The sequence below is a fragment of the Carcharhinus amblyrhynchos genome, chromosome 18 (assembly GCF_965287045.1).
Source record: "Carcharhinus amblyrhynchos chromosome 18, sCarAmb.v2.hapA, whole genome shotgun sequence".
In the NCBI taxonomy this organism is placed as follows: domain Eukaryota; kingdom Metazoa; phylum Chordata; class Chondrichthyes; order Carcharhiniformes; family Carcharhinidae; genus Carcharhinus; species Carcharhinus amblyrhynchos.
The window spans coordinates 14,479,363-14,505,618 of record NC_137341.1 but is presented as its reverse complement, the minus strand read 5'-3'; the positions used below and the strand labels follow the sequence as shown (position 1 = coordinate 14,505,618).

The following is a 26,256-nucleotide window of genomic DNA, read 5'->3' as shown; positions in this document are numbered from 1 at the left end:
CTTGCTACTGAAATTAAATTACAACAAACCAGTGTTATTTTCAAGGTTAAAATCAAATTGAAGGGTAAAACATTCAAAATGTTGAATTAGAGGATGCTTTCCCCTTACTCACTGAAAGTGCTGATTCTTTTTGGGATTTCCCCTAGTTTCTTCTTTATTAACACTCATCTTGTCTCCAAGCTGATCTTGTCCATGAGCCCCACCTGCTGTTCCCTAGATCCTACTCCCACTAAACTGCTGGTCACCCTACTTCCACTCCTGGCCCCCATGCTAGTCAATATTAACAGCTCTTTCTCATCAGATATTGTCCTTCTCTTCTTTAAATCTGCCATCATTTCTTCCTCTCCTTAAACAACCAACCCATGACTCCTCTGTCCTTGCAAAGTACCATCCCATCTCCAACATTCCTTTTTTTCTCCAAAGTCCCTGAGCTTGACGTCGTCTTCCAAATCCATTCCTATCTTTCGTTTGAAGAATCCCGTGTTTGAATCACTCTAATCAGGTTCTGCCACTACCACAAAACAAAAATGGCACTTTTCAAAGACACAAATGACATCCCATTTGAAAATTACCCTCAAGGCACTCACCAGCCTGATTCGGAAATATATGAGGGTTCTTTCACTGTTGCTCGGTCAAAATCCAGGAACACCCTTCCAAACAGCACTGTGGGTATACCTACACCACATGGATTGCAGAGGTTCAAGAAGGCAGTTCACCAGCACCTTCTCAGGGGCAATTAGGGATGGGCAATAAATGCCACGGCCAGACATTTATGAGGTGTGGGCATCAATTAATTTTTAAAAATGGCTGTGACAAAGGCAAAGTTTCCTTATCCTTCTCGATCTGTCTGCATCCTTTGAAATAGTTGAACACATCATCTTCCTCCAATGGTCTCCACTGTTACCCACTGGATGAGACTGCTCCCACTACGGATACATTTCGTCATAGCCAAGAATTACTGGGAATGGCTTCTCTTCCAATTTTCACACCGTTATCACTGATGTGCCCCAAGGATCAATCCTTGATCTCTGACTATTTCATATCTACATACTACCCCTTGGCAACATCTCTTGGAGGCATTAATTTTCAGATGGATGCTGATGATATACAGCTCTATCTCACCATCACCTCCTCTAATACAGTAGCTGTCGCTAAATCAGCAGACGGTTTATCTGACATCCAGTACTGGGTGAGCAGAAATTTCCTTCAGTTAAATATTGGGAAAACTGAAGCCATTGAGCAGAATCATCCCAGAAATCCAAAGTCCAATTTCAGGTGGTGACTGTGGCGTTTGACCCGCCAATAGCAATGGCGACATTTTACGTTGTATCGTGCAGCATTTTGTATTAAAAAATGCAGAGGCCAGGATTCATGTCACATTGCTGGCAGATGGCCTCTGATTCACCTGCTCCACCATCACCTCAGCACTTCATTAATCTGGGCAGCATATTGAAAGGCCGCTCTTGCACACAGCTAGCCTCAGAGGAAGCCATTGGGTAGTCACAGCTGCCAAACTGAGGAAACATGCTTCCCAAGGGTTCCCTTTCCTCCCGCCAGCCCTTCATTGAAGTCTATGACCTGGCACCATAAGGCAGCCATGGAGCAGCTGTTGTTCAGACTTGCCTGTGACCACCACCACTACTCCTCACCCCCACCACCCAATCCCCTCCTCCTGAAGGCACAGAGCCACTCTGCAAGCACTGCTCCAGCTTCAGTGCATTCACCTCTGATCTCGCCTTAGAGTTATGCTCACCAGATGCACACCTTTTGAGTCCAGTCACACATCACACCATTCCAGCCCCATCATGATTTTAAGCATCTCTACTGAATCTCCTGTTAGCCTTCTCTCCAAGTAGAACAGTCCCAACATCTGCAATCTTCCTCATAACTGAAGTTTCTGATCCCTGGAACCATTCTTGTACACCTTTGCTGCACTCTTTCCAAAGTGTTCACGTCCTTCCAATAATGTGGTGGCCAGAACGACACACAATGTTCTAGTTGAGGTCTAACTAGTGTCAGTTCAGCATAACCTCCTTGCTCTTGTAATCTATCCCCCAATTAATAAAGCCTAGAATATGGTATGCTTTATTAACTGCTCTCTCTACCTGTCCTGCCAACTTCAATGATCTATGCACAGATACGCCCAGGTCCCTCTGCTCCTGTACCCTTTTAGAATTTTATCCCTTATTTTACATTTGTCTCTCTATGCTCTTTCTACCAAATTACATCACTTCACACTCCTCCACATTGGACTTCATCTGCCACCAATCTGCCCACTCCACCAACTTGTTTATGTCTTTCTAAAGTTCTAATTCCGAATCATAATTACTCCACCTTTGGCGCTTGTGGCCTCAAGCTCTGGGATTTTCTCTCTATACCTATCTGTGTGCTACTTCACTTTCCTCCTTTAAAAATTCCTAATGTATCATGGAATCAGAGAATCATAGAATCCCTATAGTGCAGAAAGAGGCCAACAACAATCCCACCCAGGCCCTATCCTGTAACCCCATGTATTTACCTTATTAATCCTGCTGACACTAAGGGGCAATTTAGCACGGCCAATCAACCTAACCTGCACATCTTTGGATTGAGAGGGGAAACTGGATCACCCGGAGGAAAACCACACAGACACAGGGAGAATGTGCAGACTCCACACAGGCAGTGAGCCAAGGCCAGAATGGAACCTGGGCCCCTGGTGCTGTGAGGCTGCAGAGCTAACCACTATGCCATCATGCTGCCCATGGTGGCACAGTAATATCCTATCTCATGGATCAAGCTTTTAGTCATCTGACCTAATACATACACTAATATATTTCCTCATGTGGTTTGGTGACATAATCCGATTTACTAATGCTGCTGTGAAGTACCTGGGAGCTTTCACTACATTGAAGATGCAATACAAGTACAAATTGGTGCTGTTCTGATTCAAGGAATGTTTTCAGATCCAGTAAACCCATCTGTGCTACCATTCATTATGTATACATCACAACTGGTGTACTAAAGTGTGGAACAACTTGTGCATTTTTAACAGGCATTCCTGGAGATTGATCAAGGCAGAGAAATCCCCATCAATACTCCTACTTCCCTATACAGGATTGACAATTAGTATTAATTGTAGTGCATCCTGGACAATTCATATGGAATCAATTAAGTCGGTCCAAATGATTCAACCAGCCTTGATTCAAGAAGTAGCATTCTCATCTCGGAGTCATGCAAGTGGTGGCTCCAAGCCTCCTGCTTCTCCCCAACTCCAGAAACTTGAGCATACAATTCAGGCTTGATACCAAAGAGACTTCTGCACTGACGCAGGTGTTAGCCTTCAGATAAGATATTAAACCAAGGTCTTGTTTGCATAAAAGTCCCCACACCCTCTACTTCAAAGAAAAAGAGTTCTCCTCGCCAATATTTACCCCCAAGAGACCACTCTAAAACAGATTATCTGGTTATTTATTTCACAGCTATTTGCAGGAGCTAGCTGTGAATAAATTGGCTGCTACATTTCCTGACATCACTATGGTAAGTACGTTTCTTTTGCTACAAAGCATTTTGGGGCAATTCTAAGTCACAGGGATACAATTCAGTGCCCCATGAATTCTCAATCTCAAGCTGTTGAGGCTTTCTAATCAAGAGAGGCAAGGTATTTATTGACAGGGTGGCACAGTGGTTAGCATTACTGCCTCACACCACCAGAGACCCGGGTTCAATTCTGGCATCGGACACTGTCCGTGTCGAGTTTGCACTTCCAGTGTTTGCGCTGGTTTCCTCTGGGTGCCCCGGTTTCCTCCCGCAGTCGAAAGACGTGTGGGTTAGGTGGAATGGCCTCGCTAAATCACCCCTCAGTGTCAGGGGGATTAGCAGGGTAAATGTATGGGATTACAGGAATAGGGCCTGGGTGGGATTGTGGTTGGTACAGACTTGATGGGCCAAATGGCCTCCTTCCGTACTGTGTGGATTCTATGATTTCTATTTAGGAAAGGAGGAAAGAAATCTGAGAAGGAGGCAGAACACCTCATCCTTGTGGTCCTTAACCAGATGAAAAGTTGAGTGGCCCACACTGATATTTTGTTTATTCATTTCGGTTTATGTAAACAACATCCAAGTATTAATCAAAAGACTTCAGATTTATCTGGAGTGTAGGTTTGGTCTAAAAATGAATCCCGTCATCATGAAAAGGACAGTATGATGTTGATAAATGTGATCTGATGAGATTAAATGCTTCGTGACATTTTGGACAACAGGAATCGAGGAAAAGGTGAAGGGATAGCACTGTTAATTAATTGTACACTAGAGAGGGATAAACTTAGTTCGAAAAGATCATGATGTAGAATCAGTTTGGGTATTTATAAGAAATAGTAAAGAGAGGAAGTTGCTTGTGGGGAGTTGTTGATAGGCTCCCTAACAGTAACCACAATGTAGGTCAGGGTACACAGGGAAAAAAAAATGGGGGTTTGTATCAAAAGGTACATCAATAATCATGGCTGATTTTAATCTACATACAAACTGAATGAATCAGATTAACAAAGGTAGACTGGAAGGTGTTTTGGGGACAGTTTTTTAGAGTAACATGTTTTACAACCAACTCGAAGAAGGCTTCTCTAGACATGGCAATGTGGTGATACTGTACCTTTAAGAAATTTATTTTTAGCCATGTTTCTTGTAAAAGGTATGTTTGAAAGTCAGCTATGTTTTATATGGTTCCAATTTGTCTGGGAAGCAGGCAATTAAATGTTGAATGCAGGACAATGACTCATTTTAGCTAGGGATGTGTTTGTTTACACAGAGTTAATGCATTTTTGTTTACTTGGGTCTCCCTTGGGGTTTCAGAGTATGGTTTTGATCAAGTTGATTGACAGAGTCATGTGATTAATGGGAGGAGCTAAGCTTGAAGGAAAGACAGTGGGCTGGATTCTTTGGCCGTTCATGCCAACAGGATTCTCTGGTCCCACAACAGTGAATGGAATTTTGGCTGAGCACCAAATTCTCCATCCTTGCTGGCAGCAGCAGCAGGATGTGAACAATGGAGAATTTCAGCCAGTGTTTTAGTTTCTTTTTTTTAAATCAAGGGCAATTGCTGACCAGAGCTGCATAAAAGAGGTGGCTGTCTCTCTGAAAAGAAAGAAGCCCAGTGGTAGGATTTACTATCCATAGGTTAACAAAGGAAGTAAAGAATAGTATCAAACTGAAAAAAATATATACTGGACAGCATAAAAAGCAAAAAGAATAACTAAAAAGGGAGAAATCAGAGAATGAAAAAAAAGCTAGCTGGAAAAAGAAATGGATCATCAGAAAAGCTGCTAAGTCCCAAGATGCCGATGGTATTCATCTTAAAAACATGGCTGCTGTGAAAGTAGATGCATTGTTTTGATTTTGCAAAATTCCTAGATTCTGGAAAGGTCCCATCAGATTGGAAAATAGTGCTTTCAAGAAAGGGAGACAGAAAACTACAGGCCAGTTCGTTGTCATAGGAAAACTGCTGGAATCTATTATTAAGGAAGTTGTAGTGTGGCACTTAGAAAATTTTAATACAATCAGGTGGAGCCAATGTGGTTTTGTGAAAAGGAAATTATGTTTGTCTTATTTGTTTTTTTGAGGCGGTAACAAGCAAGAATGGATTAAGGGGGGCCCATGGCTGTGGTCTACTTAGACATTTGACAAGGTTTCACATGAAAGGTTGCTGCAGAAAATAACAGCTCACTATATAAGGGATAACACATCAGCATGTGTAGGGGATTGGTTAGCTATCAGGAAACCGGGAATAGGCATAAATGGATGATTCTTGGGTTGACAGGATGTAACAAGTAGTGTGTCATAGCGATCAGTGTTGAGGCTTCAACTATTTATAAGCTCTATCAATGATTTGGATGAAGGGACAAAATGTATAGTTGCTAAATTTGATGATTTGTTGCAAAGATAGGCAAGACAATAAGTCATGGAGAGGACATCAGGAGTCTGCAAAGATAAGTTAAGTGAGTGGAAAAAAATTTGGAAGATGGCATATACTCTGCGATGTGGAAAAACATGGAACTTTGCACACCGACAGCAAGAATAGAAAAACAGCATATTATCTAAATGGAGTGCAATTGCGGAACTTTGACACATTTGGTGTCCTGGGACATGAATTACAAAAAGTTGGTACACAGGAATAGTAAGAGATCAGGAAGGCAAATCGAATGTTGTAATTTATTGCAAGGGAGATGGAATATAAAAATAGGGATGTTTTGATACAGTTATAGTGGGCATTGGTGAGACTACTCTCAAGTGATGTACAGATTCGGTCTCCTAATTTGAGAAAGGACATCACTGTAATAGAATTGATTCCTGGGATAAGGGCTTTATCTTACAGGGAAAAGTTGAACAAGTTGCTCCTAATTTAAATATTCACTTAAATGATCAATTTTTACACTTCAGCTGCATCCCATCATACCTTTAGGCAAAAAAGTGAGAATATCTGGGTCGGGGAATTCTCCACGACAGCTGGCATCATCCAAAATAATCAGGAGGAGGCACAGCCCACGCCTGAGATCACAACAAACTTTATTATCACCGAAGACTTTCCGATTTGTTTTCTGGCTGACAATTGCCAGGACTTCTCTTGTGTGGGATAATGGAGGTGAGAAGCAGTACTGGGCTGTAATCCAAGTTGGTCTGAATTTAAACACTCAACCACTTAAACAATACTGTCTGCCTCTGGTGCAAGTTAAGATTATGGCTGGGAGTACAAACTGCAATTTAATAATGTGAATGGGTACATATTGATTGGTGTTAAAAAAACTTTACTTGTACTTTCCACACTCCAGCCTCCAAATATCATGCTCACTTTAAAAGCAACCTCATCAAGATTTGCAAGTGTCCTGTTTGTCAACAAATGACCTGGATGGGTGGCACAATGGTTAGCACTGCTGCCCCACAGTGCCAAGGACCTGGGTTCAATTCCAGCCTTGGGTGACTGTGTGGAATTTGCACGTTCTCCATGCATGGGTGCTTTGGTTTCCTCCCACAGTCCAGAGATGTGTACATAAGAACTAGAGCAGGAGTCGGCCATCAGCTCCCTTGAGCCTGCTCCACCATTCAATAGGATCATGGCTGATGTTTTCGTGGACTCAGCTCCACTTACCCGCCCGCTCACCAGAACTCTTAATTCCTTTACTATTCAAAAATTTATCAATCCTTGTCTTAAAGACATTCAATGAGGTAGCCTCAACTGCTTCACTAAGCAGGAAATTCCACAGATTCATAATCCTTTGGGTGAAGAAGTTCCTCCACAACTCAGTCCTAAATCTGCTCCCCCTTATTTTGAGGCCATGTCCCCGAGTTTTAGTTTCACCTGCCACTGGAAACAACATCCCTGTTTCTATCTTATATGTTTCTGTAAGATCTCTCCTCACTCTTCTGAGTTCCAATGAGTTTCGTCCTAGTCTATTCAGTCTCTTGTCATGACCTAACCCTGTCAACTCCAGAATCAACCTAGGTGAATCTCCTCTGCACCCCCTCCAGTGCCAGTATTTCCTTTCGCAAGTAAGGAGACCAAAACTGTACACATTACTCTAGATGTGGCCTTGCCAGCACCTTACTCAACTGCAACATAACCTCCCTGTCTTTAAACTCTATCTCTCTAGCAATGAAGGACAAAATTCCATTTGCCTTCTGAATTACTGCTGCACCTGCAAACCAACTTCTTGTGATTCAGAACTCCCAGGTTCGTCTGCCCAGCAGCATGCTGCAATTTTTTTATCATTTAAATAATAGTCCATTTTGCTGTTATTCCTACCAAAATGGACCTCATATTTGCTAACATTGTACTCCATCTGCCAGACCCTTGCCTACTCACTTAGACTATCTATATCCCTTTGCAGACTTTCAGCATCCTCTGCACACTTTGCTCTGCCACTCATCTTAGTGTCATCTGCGAATTTTGACACACTATACTTGGTCCCCAACTCCAAATCAACTATGTAAATTGTAAACAATTGCAGTCCCAACACTGATCCCTGAGGCACACCACTAGTCACTGATTCCCAAGCAGAAAAATACCCATTTACGCCCCCCCTTTGGCTTTCTGTTACTTAACCAATCCTCTATCCATGCTAATACATTACCCATTATGCCATGTACCTTTATCTTAGGCAGCAGCCTTTAGTGTGGCACCTTGTCAAATGCCTTCTGGAAATCCAGATACACCACATCCACAGGTTTCCCCATTGTCCACCATGCTTGCAATGCCCCCAAAGAATTCCATGAGATTAGTCAAACATGACCTGCCCTTCATGAACCCTTGCTGCATCTTCACAATGGGACAATTTATGTCTCGCTACTTCTTCCTTGACGATAGATTCAAGCATTTTCCTTACTGCTAACTGGCCTATAGTTATCCACGTTTTGTCGACCTTTTTTTGAAACAGTGACACCATATTTGCTGTTTTCCAATTTACAGGAACCACCCAAGAGTCTAGCGTATTTTGGGAAATTTCCACTTGTGCGTTTGCCACTTCCTATGTATAATCATGAAGGTTAGGCGGATTGGCCATTGCTAATGCACAGAGTTAAGGTGATGGGGGAGGTGGGTGGGGGTAGTGTGACAGTGAGAAGTTACAGCTTTGGGAATCAGTGCAGACTCGACGGGCCAAATGGCCTCCTTCTGCATTATAGGGATTCCATCTTTTGAGGAGTCAGGCTGCATCTCCACTTGTGCTTTTCCATATCTTGGTGCAACACCACCTTTCTTGCCAGGTTTTCTGAGCCCAGCATTCTCATACATGTGGGCACAGCATCCCATGAAGAACGTCATGGCAGTGCTATGGCAACGGGCAGGGAAGTCAAGGCAGGCCCTCTTTTAATTCTTATGGCAACAGCTACCATACTCTGATTTTACAGGCCTAGTGTGAATGTTAATGAATGAATGGCTGAATAGGTAGCTGAGCGAGTGGGAAGAGCAGTATAGCTGAGGGAGAGGGGTAGCATGGGTGAGTGGAAGAAGGTGAGGGTGAAGACAGTGGGTGCATGAATGAGGTGGCAGGTAGGTTGATGAGATGGGCAGTTGGTTCAGGAGGGTTTTTCAGGTCCTGTTGGGGCATACTGGGGTGTAGTCAGGTTGGAGCAGATCAGCATGAGTCATTGGGCAGAGTAAGGGGTGTGCGTGTGTGTGTGTGTGTGTGTGTGTGTGTGTGTGTGTGTGTGTGTGTGTGTGTGTGTGAGGAGGGTGTGTGTGTGGGTGTGTGGGTGGTGGTGAGGCATCAGTTGTGTCATTACCCAGGACCTAGACGACATTTGAATCTAACATTTCCTGGGTAACTAGCCAAGTAAGTACCACAGAATGTCCAAAGTCTTTCACTGTACGTTCACGGAGGGTTGCAGGGACAAGGAGTCAGCACATTGGGACTTCCATGCGATCTTGATATGAGTTTTGGGTTGTATTTCCAGACTCCGACAATCCATAGGCCAGAAGATTTGAGCCAATCAGTAGCTCTTTCGGATCAGAGTAGATCAAATGTTGGGACCCAGTTATCCCAATTTGTGAGTTTCCACACTGAAATGCAATTCATTCACAAGATACAAGAAAGAGATTGATCCCTAGAGATTGAGAGCATAAAAAGTGCTGGTGTTATGAAAGGCCACTCAGTCTAATTCCTGTCACAGATTATGTACAATCCAATTTAGATTTAGATCCTACAAAAAGAATCTCCATGTGTCACTCAAAGATAAAACCGGCTACCCTCCAGAGGGACCAGATCTTGCATTCAACATCAACCATCCTCAGCATGACATCCCGATCATCCCAACTGCTCAGGGAGTATTGTTATCCACACACAGACCCTAACCATGTCGCTCTCTTCAATCTGAGCCTTAAAATCCTCAGTCCTGTTTGAAAAGCAGCAAAATCCCTTTTTAAAAACAACGTGAATTATCACAGCAGGCAGACCCAGCCTGTTCAACTCACTGCTGCATTGCCAAGCTGCCTTCTGCTTGGGTCAAGATTTTAAGCTGCTGATACAAACAGCTAATTTGCAAACATTTGTACCAGAGCCCACTTAATCATTCATTTAGTGATTCCATCTAAACAAAACACAACAAATTTAAGATAAAACGTTGCACATAAAGGAGATTAGACTAGTGAAGTGTGCCACTCTTTGGAGTGAAATTGACTGTGTTCTAATGACTGAGCTTTTTGAATTTGGTAATTAGAGATTTTTTTACCCTTGAATCAAGATTAAGCACTGAATGTCCCCAGTAGAAATTTTCTGTCTGGCCTTCCTTACGGATTAGAGGCATATGTCTGATTCTGTAGGGTTTGCTTCATTTATATAATGTGGTCGACATTGGCCGTGATACTGGAAGCTCACCAGAAGGGGAAGTGAGCTTGAAATCATATATGTTGGCCTTAATTGAGGGGAAAATGGGTTGTTACCTCTTAAACAGGAGTGGCTGATTATGCAGAATAGCAACAAAGCTCTGAATTTATACAAAGGCCTTTAATATTTTAATGTATACTGCCAACCAGTAGAAATAGTTTCTGTCTGCCCATTTTATCTGTTCTGCTTCATATCTTGAAAATGGTGATCACTAAGCCTTCTAAATTTAAGCAACACAATCCTAGTTTGTGTAAGCTCTCCTCTTAATTCAACCCTTAGAATCCAGGTACTTTTGTGGTAAATCCATGCTGCACTCCCTCTGAGGGCAACATATCCTTCTCAATGTTAAGTGCCCAGCACTGCTCACACTACTCCAAGTGTGGTTAAGCAGGGCTTTGCATCGATGGAGATGACTCCTATTCCCTTATATGCTAATCCTCCAGATATAACCACCAGCATCCCATTGATTTTTTCCTAATTATTGCTGTATGTGTTCAGAGCATTTCAAGAATGTGTGTACCTGGACCCCTAAGTCTCTTTGGATCTCCAGTTTCTGGATTTTCACCGTTTATAAAATACTCTGTTCTATTTTCTTGAGGTCCAAAGTAGTTGACTTTGCATCTGCTTGCATTGAAGTATATTCACCACAAGTTTTGCCCATTCACTGTACCTATCAGTCAGTTTTCTTTTTCATCTTACGCTTCTGTCTACACTGCTTGCAGTGCTGCCTATTTTGATGCCACTGGCAAATTTGGATTGTTTTCGGTCCATAATTTATGCAATTAATAAATCCAATAAGTAGTTAAGCACCCAATATAAATCCTTGCAGGCCATCACTAGTCATATCTGCCAATTAGAATTAAAAACAGAAAATTCTGGATGAACTCAGCAGATTTGGCAGCATGTGGAAAAAGAAACATTAACGGTTCCAGTTCCTCTGAGAACTGAAGATGGGTAGAAATGTAATTGGAGAGGCGTTACAGCCTTCTGAACTCAACATTGAGTTCAATATCTTTGGACTGCAAACTTTCCCCTCCATCTTGACATCCCCCCCCTCATTGTTTTTTTGGTTTCCATTCATCCTGCCCCCTCCCCGACAGGGCCACCTCTCTCTCATTTTTCCATTTTGCTTTCACTGAGAAGGGAATCACTGCCAATCCAGTTGTACGAGACCTCTTGGGGATAACCATGACATGATAGAATTTTTTTTATCAAGATGGAGAATGAAGTTGTTGATTTGGAGACTAGAGTGCTGAATCTTAATAAAGGAAACTATGAGGATATGAGGCGTGAGTTGGCCTTGATAGATTGGGGAGAGTTACTTAAAGGGATGACAGGGTGGCTAGGCAATGGGAAACATTCAAGAAATGCATGGAGGAACTGCAGCAACTATTTATTCCTGTCTGGCACAAAAGAAAAATGGGTACAATGGCCAATCCGTGGCTTACAAAGGAAATTAGAGAAAGCATTCAATCTAAGAAAGAAGTATATAGATTGACCAAGAAAAATAATAGGTCTGAGGATTGGGAGCAGACTAGGATTCAGCAAAGAAGGACTAAAGGATTGATTAAGGGGAATATATAGTACGAAAGTAAGCTTACAGGGAACATAAAGACTGAAACTAAGAGTTTCTATAGATATGTGAAGAGAAAGAGGTTGGTGAAAACAAATGTAGGTCCCCTACAGACAGAAACAGAGGAGTGTATAATAGGGAACAAAGAAATGGCTGAGGAACTGAATACATGCTTTGATTCTATCTTCACAAAAGAGGACACAAATCAAATGCCAGAAATGTTGGAGAATGTAAGATTTAGTGAGAGGGAAGAATGAGGGAGATTAATATTCGTAGAGAAATGGTACTGGGAAAATTGATGGGATTGAAGGTGGATAAATCCCCAGCACCTTATAATTTACATCCCTGAGTACTTAAAGAAGTAGCTCTAGAAATAGTGGATGCACTGGTGGTTATCTTCCAGAATTCTATAGACTCTGGAACAGTCCCTGCAGATTGGAGGGTAGCAAATGTTGCTCCAATATTCAAAAAGAGAGGTAGAGAGAAAACAGAATTATAGACCAGTAAGCTTAACATCAGTAGTGATGAAAATTCTCGAATCCATTATCAAGGACCTTATAGCAAGGCATTTGGAAAACAGTGGCAGGATCAGACAGAGTCAGCATGGGTTTATGAAGGGGAAATCATGCTTGACAGATCTGTTTGAATTCTTTGAAGATGTAACTAGTAGAGTTGACAAGGGGGAACCAATCGATGTGGTATATTTGGACTTCCAGAAAGCGTTTGACAAAATCCCGCTCAAGAGATTATAGTGCAAGATTAAAGCGCATGAGATTGGGGGAAGTGTATTGAGACAGATAGAAAACTGGTTGGCAGTGAGGAAACAAAGTGCAGGAATTAATGGGTGCTTTTCAAATTGGCAGGCAGGAACTAGTGGGGTACCACAGGGATCGGTGCTGGGATCCCAGCTATTCACAAAACATACTAATGATTCGGATCCGAGGACAAAATTTAACATCTAAGTTTGCAGATGATACCAAGTTGGACGGAAGGGTGAACTGTGATGAGAATGCAGAGATTTTTCAGAATGATCTGGACAGGTTGGGTGAGTGGGCCAATCAATGGCAGATGCAATATAATTTGGATAAGTGTAAGGTTGGAAGCAAAAAGAAGGCAGCAGATTACTACCTGAATGGCTGTAAATTGGGAAAGGGGAGTGTGCAGAGGGACCTGGGTGTTCTTGTGCACCAGTCACTGAAGGTAAGCATGCAGGCGCAACACGTGGTAAAGAAGGCAAATGGTACATTGGCCTCTATTGCAAGAGGTTTCGAGTACAGGAGTTTCGAGTACAATTATATAGGGCCTTGCTGAGGTCACACATATAGTATTGTGTGCAGTTTTGATCTCCTTTTCTGAGGAAGGACGCTCTTGTTCTTGAGGGAGTGCAGTGAAGGCTTACCAGGCTGATTCCAGGGATGGTGGGACTCATGTACGACGGTTAGGATTGTTTTCGCTGGAGTTCAGACGAATGAGGGGAGAACCTCATTGAGATTTTTAAAACTCTAACAGGACTAGACAGAGGTAGATGCAGGGAGGATATTCCTAATGTCGGAAGAGTCCAGAACGAGGGGTCACAGTCTGAGGATTCAGAGCAGACCACTTAGGAAGGAGGTGAGAAGACATCGCTTCACCCAAAGAATGGTGAATCTGTGGAATTCATTACTACGGGAAGTAGTTGATGCCAAAACATTGAACTTATTCAACAGGCAGCTAGATATAGCATTTAGAGCGAATGGGATCAAAGGTTATGAGGAAATAGCAGGATTAGCCTATTGAGTTGGATGATCAGCCGTGAACGTAATGAATGGCAGAGCAGGCTTGAAGGGCCAAATGGCCTCCTTCTGCTCCAATCTTCTACGTTTCTATGAGAACTGACCTTTGTTGTCTTACTAACACATTCTGCTTTCTTACCTTTATGCCACTATTAACAGTTATACAGTCTTAAATCTCACCATTAACACCGTCTTTGTCTTGTGTCCACAACATCTTTGCCAATCTCCCCTTAGCTGTGACCTGCCCTGACCTTCTAATCTGCCCCACCTCTTCCAATCATCCTCCCTTGCAAAACTATATAATCCGTTACATTTCTACCCCTCTTCAATTTTGTAGCAGAGCCATATGGACTTGAAATGTTAACTCTGCTTCTTTCTCCCCAGATGCTGCTAGACCTGCTGAGTTTATCCAGCAATTTCTGTTTTTATTTCAGATTTCCAGCATCCACAGCATTTTGTTTTTTTTACTACTGCCAATTAGAGTACTGACCATTACAGTTACTTCCAGCCTCGAGCTGTTCAGCCAATTTCTTAACCGTCAATGATTTGCCATCAATTCCATGGGTTGGATGAAACCATGATTAGGCAGGGGGCAAGGTTAGCCCATTGCGCTGGGGGTGTGCTGACACTTGCGATCATGGTTTGCTCAGGCTAGGACAAAGAAAAGGATCAGGAAAGCCAATGAGGTTACACCGAGGCTTCACCTGATGCAATTTTTCAAGACACCTCAGCCTTTTGACTGAGATGAAGCTCAGATCAAGCCCAGGAGGGGCTGCAATGGCTCATTCTGTCAGCTTGGATCTTGTTTGATCGAGCCCAAGATGGGATGCAATGTCTTGTCTTGTCAGCTTGGGTTCACATGTGGGGATCATGATTGGGCTTAATTTGAATTTTTTTTATTAGAACTAAAGTCCAGAGAAGTACCAAATTTCCATGGGCTTCAATTTTAACACACTTATGAGATATTTTATCAAATGCTTTCCGAGAATCTCCATAAACAACGTTCACAGTCCGTTCCCTTGTCCATTTTTTGTCAGTTCTTCAGGCTCCTCAAAACATGATTAACTTTGTAAATCTATGCGGGCTCTCAAGATCAGCTGAAGGTTTCAAGTTCTTCAATAACATTATCCTTAAATAATAGACACTACTAAGTTGTCAACAACAGACATTAGGCTGACTCATCCAGAATTCCCTAGCTTTCCTCTCTTGCCTTTCTTAAATAGCAAAATAGGTTGGAGTAATTTTCTAATCTGAAGGAATGATTTCCAAATTAATTAAATGTAGTCAGGACAGCTGCAATATTCTCACCTACTTCTTTTAAAACCTTGTGCCGAAAGCAATCTGGTCCTGGGAACTTGTCACTCCAATGACATAATTTTCTTCATTACCATCATTTGGTTCAAATTAATTTTGCTCAGACCCTATCCCTAATTCAATATCAGTTTCCTGGGATTTCTGGGAAGCTGATATCTTCCTCTCCTATAAATATTGATGAAAAGTAATTATTCAACATGCCTACTATCACTTCCTTGTTTTCATTGACAGTATCGCCATTATCACTCATGTCGGGGTCATATTGCTCCTAACCAACCTTTTTCCTAATTTAAGAAGTTTGTGCATTGATTTTTCTGACCCTTTCATTCTCCTTTTCATCCTCATTTTTGTAGCTTTCACTTTTTTTTATTAATTTCTTTCTGATTTGTCTGGATCTGATGCCTTAGTTTTATTTTTTTTCTTTTTAGTTTTATGTTGGTCTGCAATTCCACATGGCTGTTTTTTTTGTGTCACAACTACAGCTCTTGGTCCTTACAGGTATAAACTGGTCTCATATAATAAATTCCTACCACTGATCTTCTGTCCTATTACCCATTGACAAATTTGCTCAGTTTACTGTGGACAGTCTCTGTCTCATTGCATTGGAGCCAATCTTACCTAAATCTAGAATCTTAGTAACTATTTTGTATTTTTACTTTTCAAACGCAAGGTTGAATTCAGTCATATACTGACTGCAAATAGATAAATGTTCACACATTGTCAGGTTGTTAAATAAATGTGGCTCATTGTTCATTACTCAATCTGATATGGCTCCTCCTTGTTGTCTCTTGGACATGTTGTTACAAAGAACATTCCCAGGCACACTCAGAAATTCAGTGCTTTTCTGATGTGTGACAGTCTGTTTATCCCAAACTATATGGATGTTAAAATCCTCCATTAAAGCTACTCTGCCTTTGCTACATGTTTGTATAATTGCTGCATTTATACAATAGACCACTTCACAACTACTAACAGATGATCAGTACAAAATACCATGCCAACTTGTTTCTCATTACATCCATTCTCATCATCGAAGTGGTTTCATCCTTAATCACAGAAAGCTACTCCTCCCCCTCAACCATTTTCCCTGCTGCTTCTGTAGATCTTATAATCTGTTATATTCAGTTCCCAGCCTCGTCTGGATCAAGTTCCTCTTTTATTCACTCTTGACTAACTCAGTGGCAGCACTAATGCCCTTGAGGTTAGAGGTTCTATGTTCAAGTTTCACCTAAGCATGAAATTCATGGTTGTGTTTTGTTTTCCTTCTTTGCAGCCCAGGGGTGCTAAGCTCAGTTATAGGACAACAACTGCCTGAGGCCAGCTAATATCGCATGAACTGTGAGCGAGACAGAATGCTTCCATTCTGACTACCAGAGTAGACCAGTGAGCTTTTATAACTATGTGTTAACCCTTGAAAAGCCGAAAGTCATGAACAAGTTTCAGAGCGTGCACATTTTCTATCACATCTCAGCTGTCAAATCTGGATTACTATCCAGAACCACAGTGCATATGCAGATCATGTGTTTTGATCTGCAATTCCCCATGTGTTGAGCTACTGATTTGCTCAGGTTTGGGATGAAGTATGCACTCATTACGAAGGAGGTCATATTATGGATGAAGCGAAGGCATGAATAAAAGCTTGAGTGGCTGTGCAAGACTAGCTGAGGTGGGATGAAGAGTATAAGAACCTAGATGGGTGCTTTGACTATCATTAGTTACTCCTCTCCTCCATTCCATCACAAACCCTTCCTTTTATTTATGCCCTAATCCCCAACTTCCCCCTCTTTTGCATTTGCTTAAAGTTCTTAATGTCTAACATCCTGCAGTTGCGATGAAAACTCATATTTCTCTCTTTACAGGTGTAGCCTGAGTGTTTCCAGCATTCCTTGTGATTTTTTTAATGTGCAGGGAAAAATGTTACATATTTTTAAAGAATGTAATAAAGAGAATGTTAATTCAGCGTTAAATTATTCAACTTAGAGTCTCAGTGATTAAGTTTAAAACAGCTATAAGGAAAAGCAGTCTGTATTATTTTTCCATAGCTTTACAAAGTGGTCTGTGGAGTTTAAAGACTAACGGCAGCTTCAGTGAATATAAATTATTCACAGATTTTAGAGAGCATGTTATTAATAACACTCTTTATTGCTTTATTTCCACAATAAATGCAATGTTCTGATATGGTTATAAAAACTGTTACTCAGTATATAGGAAGTTCAGTACAACGAGTTGTAAAGGGAAGTAATCTATGACAACATGGAAAAAAATACCAAAAAGACTGCCTTATTTCTGGGAAGCTCATAAAAACACCATCACATGATACTCTCAGAATCAAATGTTTTGCAGATGGCACTAGGTCAGATTTTCCAACAGTAAAAAAGAAAAATACAACTTCCTCTTGATCAACCTGCCCTGCAGACACTTTCTACTTTCATTGAGTGTTATTTGGTTCCATGTCAGTGCTTCTGGTGTGTTCCAGTGTGCAACACTCCAGAGATTTGACTACATAATCCTGACTGACACACCAAAGGGAGTGAGTTCCATTATCAGAGGTGCCACTCTTCGAGACATGAAGCTGGGGTCCACCTGACCTCCCTCATGGCCATAAAAGAACACATTTCCGATCTCATTTTGAATAAGACAGAGAGAGAGAGAGAGAGAGAGAGAGAAACTTCTCTCCACAGAGTCTCAGCCAATATTTATCCTTCAACCAAAATTGATTATCTGGTCATTCTCTCATTACTGGTTATGGAATCTTGTCTTGTGTGAATTGGCTGCCATGTTTCCCTTATTAGATTAAGAAGTCTCACCAGGTTAAAGTCCAACAAGTTTATCAGGTAGCAAAAGCCACGAGCTTTCAGAGCGCTGCTTCTTCGTCAGGTAAGTGGGAGTTCTGTTCACAAACAGGGCATATAAAGACACAAATTCAATTTACAAAATAATGGTTGGAATGCGAGTCTTCACAGGTAATCAAGTCTTAAAGGTAAGACAATGTGAATGGAGAGAGGGTTAAGCGCAGGTTAAAGGGATATGTATTGTCTCCAGCCAGGACAGTTAGTGATACTTTGCATGGAGCAGTGCTCTGAAAGCTAGTGGCTTTTGCTACCAAATAAACCTGTTGGACTTGAACCTGGTGTTGTGAGACTTCTTAATGTGTTTACCCCAGTCCGACGCCAGCATCTCCACATTCTATATTAGAAAAAAGTGACTATGTTTCAAAAGTACTTCATTGGCTGTCCTGACTTTGTGAAAGGTGCTATACAATAACAGGTTCTTTCTTTCTTGCATTCCTTCTTCAAAACCCACCTCAAGATCCAACTCAATACCTTCAGTCACCTCCTCCATTTTTCTTTGAATTCCCACTTGGTGTCTATCGTCAAACAGCTTCACCATGTTAAAGCTACTACTTTTTAAATTCTTGGTATATCTCAGCAGAGACTGGATATTTTATCCAGAACTATCTTGGTTGGTTAAGGGTTCCATTGGATGTGATGTCTCCATACCAATCCATCAGGAATGTTGTAATACCAAAACAAACATTGTTCGACAATGGGAAAGTGCAGTTTCCACATTCTTATTTTGCGATGAGCTAGAATTGCAGAGCGCTGTGGGAGGAAATTGTCTCATGTGATACCATTTCCTCCTCAGGCAACAGTACAACAACAAAACTACAACTAAATTGTGCACCATAAAGATTTTGCAGGGATCACGTGGTTTGCCCAAATTATTACCATGTTCAAGCCTTTGATTGCCAACGTATTTTGTGCAATCAGTTTTTTTTTACAGCTAATACACACTCATGTTCTATCAAAACATTTGGACATGTCTCAGCACAAAAGAATTGGGTCTTCAATGTTCTGTAAAGTGAATTCAACACTATCGTAAGTTCCAGACAAATTATTCATTATTGCAAAAGATTCAAAGAACAACCACCTTAGATGAAAATTGTTAGTGGGGGGGCGGGGGGGGGTGAAAGGAGAAGCTAGGCAGAATATTGCTACCAAAAGTGTAATAGGTTTCTAAAATAAAGCAGCAAAAAAAAACCCACCCATGTAGATAGTACAAAAGAACTTATCGTACATATCACATCTAGAATACTTCATAAGAACATAAGAACATAAGAAATAGGAGCAGGAGTAGGCCATCTAGCCCTTCGAGCCTGCCCCGCCATTCAATAAGATCATGGCTGATCTGTTGTGGCTCAGTTCCACTTTCCCGCCCTCTCCCCATAACCCTTAATCCCCTCTCTTATCAAGAACCCATCAACCCGCTTCTTAAAAATATTTAGCGAGGCAGCCTCCACCACTTCAGCGGGCAGAGAATTCCAGAGATTCACCACCCTTTGAGTGAAGAAGTTCCTCCTCAACTCCGTTCTAAACCGCCTCCCCTTTATCTTGAGGCTGTGCCCCCTAGTCCTACTGTCTTTTTTGAGCGGGAAGAGTCTCTCCACCTCTATCCTATCCATCCCATTCATCATCTTATACGTCTCAATGAGATCTCCCCTCATTCTTCTAAACTCTAACGAGTACAAGCCTAGTTTATTCAGCCTCTCCTCATAGCTCAATCCCCTCAACTCCGGTATCAGCCTAGTAAACCTCCTCTGCACTCCCTCCAGGGCCAAAATATCCTTGCGCAGGTGCGGCGCCCAAAACTGCACACAGTACTCCAGCTGCGGCCTCACCAATGCCCTATACAGCTGCAGCAAGACCTCCCTACTTTTATATTCAATCCCCCTCGCTATGAAGGCCAGCATCCCATTCGCCTTCCTGACCACCTGCTGCACCTGCAGGCTGGGTTTTTGCGACTCATGCACAAGGACCCCAAACTTCAAACTGCTTCACATTACCTTTGAAGGCAAAGATAGCAATATTCCACACGCATCAATGCATTGAAGGAGCAAAAGTGCCTTTTTGGTGGGTGATGTTGATTGCAGGGGAAAAATGATCCAAATCACCAAGAAAATGTCCAGCTTCTGTTCAACAATGAGATGTTATTTCCACCTGCAGGAATAAATAGAGTCACAGCTTAGCATTTCACCCATGTTTCTTTGGAGTACAAACTCAATACAGGACTTAACTGACGTCCCAACCTAAATTTTATGGTCAGAACTGAAGAGCACGAATGGCACCAGGTTGGGGGGGTTGGTGGTAGTGATGGTGGCGGTGGGCACAAAGTAAATTGCCATTTACTTCAGTGGGACTAGCAGTATCTATGGAGAGAGAAACAGTTAATATTTCAGATCTGTGACCTCTCATCAGCCCTGAAATGTTAACCCTTTTATCCTCTCCACAAACGCTGCCAGACGTACTGAGCATTTGCAGTCTTTATTACTTACTTACTTCACACTATTAGAGCTAATTAAAATGAGCCTCAGTAATATTCAGCCATGCTAGGATGTGCTAAATGCTGACATTGAATGCCAAAAGTGGAAAAGCATTTCATACTCCAGCACTGACATTCTTCACTGTAATGAGCACAAAAATCAGCAAAAAATAAACAAGTAGCATTTGCTTGTGAGATAAAAATTGATGTATATTATGAAGCAAAATGCCAACGTACCATTTGAAACAACAACATCCCTTTAAGTGATAGAAAATACAGTTATGTATTTTTCTATGTTTATGACAGTTTCTCAGAAAGGTACAGAAACCTTCTTTTCAAAGGATTCAATGACAGTGATGTATGATCTTTGAATCTCCTAAACTACAGTTTCTGGCTTATTAAATTTTTCCATTTTTCCTGCCTCATCTGCTATTGCAACACTGAGCAAAGTCAAACCAATCGTGCTTATGACATCAGTGCTAGACTCAGTGATACTCACATGTTCCCTGGGTCTCATCAGGTCCACCTTTTAACCAGTTCTGCTCTCCCCAGCTTTTGTTCATAATCAGCTATGACTTATATATGTAGCATTCCTATTTCCACATCAAAAGTCTGTGGGTTCAGGTCCTACACCCCAGAGACACCCTAGAGAATCTAGGTTGGTACTCCTATCAGGTATACAGGCCAGAATTTTCTGGCTGTCTGCAGTGGCAGGAACTTGCAGTCCAACCAATGGTGAATCCTCACTGTTGGTTTCCCAGCAGCAGGGGCTGCATAAAATGAGGAATCCCATTGACGGTGACCAATGGCGAGTCACTTACACCACTGCAAAACATACAGAAAATCCCAGCCATAGTATTTCAGGAGAGAAGTTAAACCAATGTCCCAATCTACTTGCTCAGTGGATATGAAAGATAGCATGATACTACTTAAGAGCAAGTAAATTCTCCCAGGTATAATGGCCACTATTTATCACTAAAACTGATTATTTGGTTATTATCCTATTACTGGTGTATGTGGGACCTTGCTACCTGCAAATCAGTTGCTATGTTTTCTACAAGAATGATTTCACTTCAGAAATACTTACTTAGGCACAAAATACTTTGGGTGATGATCCAAAGGCTGCAAGCTTGATTTTGATTTGATTTAATTTATTATTGTCACATATTGTTTCTTGTGCACGAAACAAACAAAGCATTACCATTCATAGTGACGAAAAGGAGAATATCATGTTGCAGTCATAGTTAGTGTCCATTAGCTATGTAGACTAATGGACACTAGCCTACATTAGTGTCCAGCGTATGGTAGGTTCATTCAAAAGTCTGATGGCACAGGGAAGAAGCTATTCAAGTCAGCTGGCACGTGTCCTCAGACTTTGGTATTGTTTTACCAACGGAAGAAGGTGGTAAAGGGTATGTCTGGGATGCGTGGGGTCCTTGATTATGCTGGCTGCTTTTCCGAGGCTCCGGGAAGTATAGACAGTGTCAATGGGTGGGAGGCTGGTTTGAGTGATGAACTGGGCTTTGTTCACAACCCTTTGCAGTTTCTTGCGAACTTGGACAGAGCAGGAGCCATACCAAGCTGTGAGACAACAGAAAGAATGCTTTCTATGGTGCATCTATTAAAGTTAGTCATAGTAGACATGCCAAATTTCCTTAGTCCTCTGAGAAAATGGAGGAGCTGGTGGGCTTTCTTAATGATAGTGTCGGCATGGGGGGAACCACTGCAGCTTGTTGAGGATCTGGATACCTAAAAACTTGAAGCTCTTGACCCTTTCCACTTCATCCCCATTAATATAAAATTAGGGCTTGTCCTCCATGATGCTTCCTGAAGTCAATGACTATGTCTTCTGTTTTGTTGATGTTGAGGGAGAGCTTATTGTCATTGAACCGGTTCACCAGATTCTCTATTTCTTTCCTGTACTCTGTCTCGTCATTGTTTGAGATCTGACCTACTACAGTGGTGTCATCTGCAAACATGAAAATTGAGTTGGAGGGGAATTTGGCCACACAGTCATAGATGTATAAGGAGTATAGTAATGGGATGAGGACACAGCCTTGTGGCCCACTGGTGTTGAGGATTATCATGGAGGACGTGTTGTTGCCTATCCTTACTGATTGCAGTCTGTGGGTTAGAAAGTTCAGGATCCAGTCGCAGAGGGAGGAGCTGAGCCCCAGGCCATGGAGTTTGGTGATGAGTTTCATAGGAATAATGGTGTCTGGGAGAACGGAATTGATATTATGTCATGACTAACTTTTTGAAGCAATTCATAATGATGCTTGCTTAGGGGGAGAACTTAAGTTTGTTATATCAAAAGAGAAAATGTCGGAAAATCTCAGCAGGTCTGGCAGCATCTATAAGGAGAAAAAAAATCTGATGTTTTGAGCCTAGATGACCCTTTGTCAAAGCTTTGAGTAAGAATATAAAAAATCTTAAATTCAAACCCAACCCACCTTAAATCCATCCACTTTTAGCTTGAAGTGAGCTGGGAGGAGGCGAACATGGAGGCAAACAAACTCACTCCCAGGAGACAAATTCTCACATTGAAATATCTTGATGAGGCAGAGTTCTTCAGCTTTTTTTCTCTCATAGTCTTAATTTAGCGACTAAAGACAAGTAGTGACTGCTGCATGAAACAGCCTAGAGCTTTTTACACATTGCTTATGGGCCAGGAAGAGAAATGCTTCCCCCTCAAATCCCCAACTAATCTGTCAACCTACCCAGCAATGGTCCTCCAGGAAATCCAATTGTCTTCCAAATGTCTCCCAGCACCTCATCAATGGCCCACTCGTATCCTGCTTCCATCTGTTTCCCAGTCATAACCTGCTGTCAAACGCATACCAGCCAGCCTCTCTATCTGCCTGATTGTATCATATTACAAAGATTAATTCAATCTATTAAAGTGATCAAGGATTTCTCTGAACATGTGTGTTGATAGCAACAAGCAGTTTCAATCAGTAAACATTTCTTAAACTATCATGCAACTAACGTTTGCGAACATGGGATTTACAATTTCACTACCAACCCAAGGGACCTTTCTAAACGCTGTCGCAATGTAGTTACATATACCCAACCAATGTGATTTTGCCCCCAGTTATTCAGCTGGAGTTATTAATTCCTTCATGAAAGACATTAATCAACACAGCACCAACTGCTTCTGGTGGAACCTTATTCCCACTGGAACACAGAAAGAAAATAAGCTGCTCAACCCTTTCAGCATATTCCACCATTCATTTAAACAGCATGCCTGATATATATCTTAACTCTTGGTTCCATAACTTTTAATATCCTGGCCTAACAAAAAGTCTTTCAAATCCAGTTATGAAATTTTCAGTTGATGCCTCGGCCTCAATAACTTTGTTGAGGACAGAAGTCTCACAAATCAATTATACAACTCTGAGATGACCTAATCTTTATCTTTTGTCAATCTGTACCTTCAAGCTTAAATATCCGATTTACATCTTGGCATTTCAGTACTGTTCAGCATTGTAAATCAAATTCTCCCCGAGTCTTCTTTCCTCTAAAAACATGTTATATTCAGTAATTTGCTCTTCATAAGCCCATAAAATATAGCAGCAGAATTACACCATTCAGCCCATTGAGTCTGCTCCGCTATTTAATCATAGCTGATATGTTTCAGCTCCTTAATGGTGTCAAGGATCTGGGTTCAATTCCGGCCTCAGTTGACTGTCTATGTGGAGTTTGTACATTCTCACCATGCCTCCATGGGTTTCCTCCATGTGCTCTGGTTTCCTCCCACAGTCCAAAGATGTGCAGTGAGGTGAATTGGCCATGTTAAATTGCCCCTCAATGTCAGGGGATTAGCAGGTTAAATACGTGGATAGGGATTATTGTTGGTGCAGGCTCAATGGGCCAAATAGCCTCCTTCTGCACTGTAGGGATTCCATGATCTATGAACTGGCAATGAATTCCACAGGTTCACCATCCTTTTGGAGCCCTACATACTATTAGCTTTTCATGTGAGCCCCTTGCAGTGTTTCAGTGTTGCTTGGAAAGGAGGACCCAAACTACAAGAAAGGTATTGAATGCGACTCCTGTGAAGTTTTTGGATGTTTTATGGGTCTGTTTTTTGTCAATCTGAAAACAGGACACGTCTGAAAACCACACTTTGAATCTCATCGACCCCAGCCAACAAAACCCAAGCTGACAAGAACCTCACCAACTGCATCAGACCTTTATTCTTCAGCAATACAACTTATTTTTTCAGTTATTTTATTTACTTTATAACAGCCTATGCCTAGGTTAGCTACAGTTTAATGTAATTAGGCCTCTTTGTGGTTTTCAAAAACTGAAATTATCCTAAATATGAAACGTAAATCAGCCCCAGGGCTTTCAGATAAAGGATATTCAGCCTTTACCACACTAAAGGCTTTATATAAATGCAGGTTCTTCATGTTTTGTAATTGGAAGAGCATGAAAAACAAAATGGCTATTGATAGCGGCAGTGACTTACAGAACCTCACGTGACAGTACATTTATGGTATCATATATACTGTTGACAATCATATGTTTAATTTAAGTTACACACAGTTCATTCATTCATGTGTGCTCCACCCAAAGGCAGGTCCTTGGCTCTCTGTCTGATACTTCAGCCTGAGCCAATTCCTTGGCTGCTTTTATCAGTGGTGGCTTGCCGTCAACTTCCCCTCTCAGGAACAGGGTGAAGAAGCAGACCCAATGTCTACCTAGCCAGAATTGAACGTATGCTGTTGATATTATTTTGAACCACATGTTAGCCATCTGGACAACTGTGTGAACTGGTTAAATACAGCAGCAGATACAATATTTTACTTTCTCTTGCAATCAGATTTGACAAGACTGCATCAGTCAAAATCATACCACTTTAAATGGTAAATGCACATTCTATCTCCTCACTGTCAAGCTGTATAGAACTTGAGATTTCAAGTTAGTTGAGTGGGTACCACGCTCATCTCAGAGTTAAAAGACTGTTGCTTCAAAACCTCATTCCAGTGTTTCTATCATATAATCTAAGCTGACACTACAATGCAGTGCTGCAGGAACATAGGAAATAGCAGGAGGAGTAAGCCATTCACCTCCTCAAGCCTGCTGCACCATTCAACAAAATCATGGCTGATCTTCTAGCTCAACATCATCTTCCTGCACTATCCCCAATCCTTGATATCTTTAATATCTTGAAATCTATCCAACTCTGTCTTGAATATATTCAGTAACTGAGCCTTTGAAGCCATCTGGGAGAATTCAAAAGATTGACATCTCTGGGTGATTAAATCCCTCCTCATCTCAGGTGTAAATGGCATACTTCCTATTAAACAAACAGTCATCTTAAAATGTTATAAAAACAAAACCTGAGGAGTAATTGAAATATGCTGTAATTATCTGATTAACAAAATAAGTGATACAGCTTGCAGTAATTTTAGCACCATAACATTACTGAGCTCCTCAGTATTTTTTGGTTCAGTGGTACCTAGATACAAGCAGTCAGGCAGGATGTGGAGAAAGCAAAGAACAAAAGTAAATGGCATTGGGTAGAAGGAGAAGCCCTCTGGAAGGGGAAAAAGAAACCGGATGGGTTAACGCTACTAATCTGTACCAGCTGTGGAGGGGACTGACACTCACAAAAACCGACCTCTACAGCGACAACATGCATTCAATACAGAAGAACATTCAGTGTGGGTGCAGTCCATCATCTCCTGAGATCAATCATCAATGGTTCAAACAAATGAATGTTTAAAGAAATCTTCAAATCATACCTCCCCTCACCACCACAAGTGAACACATTCTGTTATCACAACATCTATAACACGTCACTCCAATAGCGAGATTACATGATTGGATATACCCGTCATGCACAGACGTGCAGGAAACCAATTAACCTTTGAGGACAGTGTTAGCATTTCTGCACTGAAAGCAAATATATAACATGACTTTG

At 41.6% G+C, this 26,256-nt stretch overlaps 1 protein-coding gene across 1 annotated transcript in view; it reads right to left on the bottom strand.

Moving 5' to 3' along the window:
* card11 (caspase recruitment domain family, member 11) overlaps nucleotides 1–26,256 on the bottom strand; it is a 225,878-nt gene that overhangs the window by 187,668 nt on the left and 11,954 nt on the right. Inside the window, exon 2 of the mRNA XM_080206404.1 lies at nucleotides 19,849–20,002. The gene's annotated coding sequence lies outside the window, so the exon portion shown is untranslated. The remainder of the gene's footprint in view (nucleotides 1–19,848; nucleotides 20,003–26,256) is intronic.